Consider the following 5164-nt stretch of genomic DNA (forward strand, 5'->3'; position numbering starts at 1 on the left):
TTGTTGTTGGAAAGTTGTAGGAGCTTTCCATCCAAAGTAAGTAGGTTAATCCTGTAATTAATGTTAAGAAGTAAGTCTTGCCAGCTGTTAATCGTAAGAACTATTTTCCCCTGAACTTTAAGGAGCCTGCTAGTGATCTAACTGAAGCATTAGGGAGGATATGCCAGCCACAGATTGAAAGAGCCACATCCCGTTTAACGCAGGAAGAGAAAATGTAAATTGTTACTATTTAAATGGATAAATTACTTGCAGTCCTGATCAGGCATTAATTTACTGAGGACAGGAGGGACTAATTGCTTTGTTACCCCTTTTCCCAGCAGCATTTCCCAGTGTGGAGTGCATGCTCCCCAGCTGTGTAATGTGGTAGCTGTCGTGAAGTTGCAGAATTTCTCCACATTTATACTGCTCTTTGCATTATAAAGAAGCACTGAGAAACATGCAAAAGAATTATAGGTATGTAGAGTTTTGATTATTTGATTATTGACATGAAAGCATATTGCATGTGCAGCTCCTCTGGTGTAAATTCATTATAATGTCTCCGGTGTAATTCACTGGTATAGCTGAGATCTGCCTCTTTTCTCAGTATGTGCTTCCTTCCACCATAGATGAATTGTATGTGGGATTGCACAGTGGGGGAGCAGAAGAAGCATGTTTACACAGGTTTAGGTTGATTTGACATAATACTCGCATGGGCTGGACCAATATTCAGGAATATTGCTTATGAACTAAAAAAAAATCAGGACCTTAACTCAGAGGTGTCCAAGCAAAAGCTGGACACTGGAGTGACACTGGAGATCTGTCATATCTCCGGATCATTCAGTAGCTGTGCTGCAGACTTTACTCAGGAAGGCAGTCCGCCTGCCAGGTCCTGAGATAACACCTAGGACGGGACGAAGCAAGAGGCAACCAGGAACCCTGCATATATTTGTAACGACTTGGGAGCACAGACCTTCTGACTTAAAAAGACTCTTTCTCGCAGAAGGCCTAATCTCAGTCAGAGGAATTTTTCTCTGCTGGCTTCCATGGGCTCTGTATCAGACTTCTAGCGGTGACAGCCGAGGCTCCTCACCACCTCGTGGTTCAAGAGCTCGCTCAGCCCCTTGTAAGGCCAGACGTGCTATGAAGAGTGCAGTATTTTATGGGAGGTTACCCCTCCACGGATGGCCGGGTGAGCACGTCTGTCAGCAGAGTACCTAGGCTGTAAATCCGTTACAAAAGATTCTCACCTAACCAATAAATCCCTGTAACTTTCTATAAAGCTGCAAGCTCTGAAATATTGCTGCTAGATCTCTTAACATAATAACTACGGAGGGCTTGACATACTAGCATCAATCTTTTGGTCTGTCAGCAGACAGCTTTTGATTAAATTCTACTTGATAAGGAATAATCAGTTCTTGAAAGAAGTTTAGGATTTATTTGTTGATTTGTCACTCTGCAGACACAGCTGTCTTCTGGGTAAAAAGCGAAGTTTCCAGTCCTTGGGCTGCACTCCATTTGCAGAAGGGGCTTAAAATGAGTATTGTATTTAGGACTATTGAGCTCTGACTCTTTATCTTCAGCTCACTTAGAGAAAAGCCTGGGAAACAGATCCACTTTCTCCTTCTAGGTGCAGTAGGGCTAAGAACGGAAGTGAGAGTGTGTACAGGGCAAGTACTGAAAATTGGATTGTTTGTGATACTCCGTATTTTGAACATTTAAAGCCTAAGCTGTGCTGTTCTGGGTGGTGCCTTATTGATTGTGTAAACCATAGGGTTGTTTTTCTGTTCTTGGATTGGACRGACAAAAATTTTAAATCAGGAGAAAAGCTAAGAAGCCATGAGAATAATGCTCATAGGAAAGGTGGTCTGTGATATGTGTCAGATAAGCAGGATTAGCAATTACTCTTCCCTTCTAGATAACAGGGGGTCTGTGTGTGGCATAATTGCTGGGGGAGGGGTATTTTTTTATAAGGAAGAAAAATTTTTAAATACCCCCAAATCCTATTCCTAAAGCACCTCAGTCACTTTGGCTTCTAACCAACAGAACCTCAGAAGTATTTATATGTCTTAACAGTAGGATTTAGACACCTACACTCTTTAAGCAATTAGAGCCTCGGAGCTGAAAGTCTCTGTGAGTTTTAAAGGATGTGGATTCCCAAGTAGCTTAAGTACTTTGGGAAATATTAACTTTTATAATAATAATAACTTTTATTAGATCTAAAGTTTAAAGTTACTCTTTTGCTGTGAAATTCCTATCAAGAAATGTTGTACATGTGTGTGCCTGGGAAGATTCAGTCAAGCCTTGAGAAAAGCCTTCCAGTCAAAGCCTTCCAAAAACCTGCAAATATTTTGAGGAATTCTGTGTTGCCTTTGCAGAGCCATGAATATAAAGCTTGTCAAGAACACTGGTCTATCATTTGCAGTCACTACCATAGGCACCAGCAGTGCCTGAAACGCATGCACGTTTTCTTTGCAGTCCTCAAATGTTTACACCTCCAGATTGAAAATTCCCTTTCCAAAAGCTGGCAAATGATTAAAGCCTGGCTACTGCAGTGTCCTTGTCTGCTTGGAGGTGAACTGAGGGCCAGTCTAACAGCTAAAACAAACTCTTGTTTTGTTTGAGAAAATATGGATAATGTTGACAAGTATTTTCCTGACCATGGGTCAGAACTGTAACAAGCAGAAGACTTTGCAAAGAGTGATATTGCTGAGGAATGGTGAGAAAAGGAGAGGTGGAATTACCTGTCAAGCCATTCAATGTGAGATTCCGCTTAAATGAAGGCATTTGTGATGGAGGTGTCCACTTCGGACCTAGGTCGCTCTGTGACTGATACAAAGACCAGGGGGTGCGGGCGGTTTGACGTCTTTTGGGCATCTGCTTAAGATGAGCTGAATCTTGACTTGGAAGTGGTCATTCCTCTATGCTGATTTTTCAAGGAGCCCAGGATGGGCATATCAAATTTACAAGCCTGTCTTGTAGATGTAATGTCTGAAGCAAGGTGAAATTTATCTACTCTAGGTAACCATAGACAAGCCACTTATTACCTACCTTAGGCTAGGAGTACACTCTAAAATTGTGCCTATATTAATGACAAATGCGATGAGGTCATGTCCTCAACCAACGCTTATGCTGGCCCACCTTTCTGTATACGTGCAATTTCAACCTGCAAAAAAATTCTTTTGCTGAGTTTGTGCTGTTGAAGAAGATGGCTGACACGTGTTGGTAAAAGAATCCTTTCTGCCGGTATAAATTGTGTACAGATTTGTGTATTCTGTAGAAATAGGGGTGGGGGGACACCTTTGCAGGGTCAGTATGACAATAAGTTGTGTAATGTTCTGTGAACATGAACCAAAGTGCAGCGTATACTTGCAAAACCAGCCTGCTGAGAGACATCTCTGGCAGAGATTGTATTTTCTGTTTATGAATAAAAGTTATCTCAGTGAGACTACAGCGATCTCAACTAGTTATTTTAACCATCGTGGACTTTAATGAAGACTGTTTATGCACTCTGCATTGTTGGGGCTTCCCAGAACAGCTACACTGTTACTTACATTAAGGTTCAAAACTGCCTGGCACCAGCAGGGCTGAGAATTTAACTATAAATGCAAACATGGGGCAGCTATTCTGAAGGCCACAAAGGGAAGAGATGAAGAAAATTGTTCATTCGCTACCTTTTTAAAAGAAATATATCAAAGTCTGATTTCCACAGAGTTTCTGCAACTTGGCCCATGTATGTGTACATAAATGTTTATGCATGTGCGTGTTTGTATGTGTGTGCATATATATATATGTATATATAGTTTGATTACTTCATTTTCTTCTTCAGCTGAGGAAAATGAGTAGCTGAACTGAGATATTTATTCCAGGAGCCAGTTATACAGTGATTATACGAGCTAAGTGGAGTTTCCTTATTGACAATACGCCAATTAAGAAATAACCATATGCTGATCTGGGAAATCCTGCTCCCTGAGCAACGGCTGCTCTCGGGCAGCCTGGAGATTTGCATGCTCTGCAACAATTATGAAATAACCACGAGGCATTATATAAAATGAGGAGGCACTATTGTCAATTGACAGGTGAATTGACAGCGAGAATGACACATGTAAGAGTAACTGCACAACAGTTCTGTTTTACTTATTTATAGGTTGAGGCAATTTTATATAACATCATAAAATTATGCAGTACAGTGTCTGTTCTCTTAATTTGGAAATTGCTTCTATGCTAGTGCCTCTATGTGGTAGGATTTCAGATCTGTTTATGCATATGGGTAGGTAAGAAAGAGACTTGTTTCAAGGCTAGTGCTTTTGTTTTATTATTCTCCAAAATTACTGCCAAATGTATGATGCAGGCGGGACAGGGCTTCATGCTGTTCTAGTCAGATCTCTGATGCACACTCCATTTTATCCTCTTGAAGTGACTGCAGCCTACTGTATAGCCCCAGTGCTCCAGAATTTTACCTGAAAAATTACATTTGGATCTTTAGAGAATGGAAAAAGGGCTGAGTTTTCTGTGTCTGGTTAGCTGCCAAGAAAAGATTAATAATTCCCTGAATATCTCCCACAGATGTACTCTAAAAAACAAAACTTACTGTTAACTTATTTACAGATATTTTAGAATATAGTTGTATGGAAAACACTATGCAAAACAAAATATTACTTAGAATACTTGGTTATATAAGTTCTTTTAAAATTTATCTTGGAAGTATTTTGCCTGCATATATCGCCTGATCAATATATTTGCTTAATCCTTTGTGTAATTGAGAAAGATGATGCGTCTTTCCCAGTCAATGTGTGAGGTTTATACTCTCATTCCTGCTGAAGTAGATGCGCGTTATTTTAAAAAAAAGAGCTTAATTGCTCGGAGACCATCCTCTTCTTTATCAGGCTATGAACCTGCTTACTGACCCCTAAATTACTGACGCTCGCAGACGAGGTGAGTGGGACAGTAGGGATGTCGGAACGAAAGGGATGTTCCGCCAACCTGGCCGGGTCTCCTCCCCGGCCGCTCCCACCGCCGGCGGCGTCGAGGGCGGCGTCGCGGCCTAGCACGGGACGGCCTTGGCGAGAGACAGCGAGCGTTGCCGGTCAGACTGCTCCGGAAGGCACAGGCAAAGCCCACGGTGCCGGCTCCCGCTCAGGAAGGAACAGCGCCGTGACAGGACAGGTTACCGACACCCCCAACGCGC

The sequence above is a fragment of the Apteryx rowi genome, unplaced genomic scaffold (genome assembly GCF_003343035.1).
Source record: "Apteryx rowi isolate R43461 unplaced genomic scaffold, aptRow1 scaffold_304, whole genome shotgun sequence".
NCBI lineage: Eukaryota > Metazoa > Chordata > Aves > Apterygiformes > Apterygidae > Apteryx > Apteryx rowi.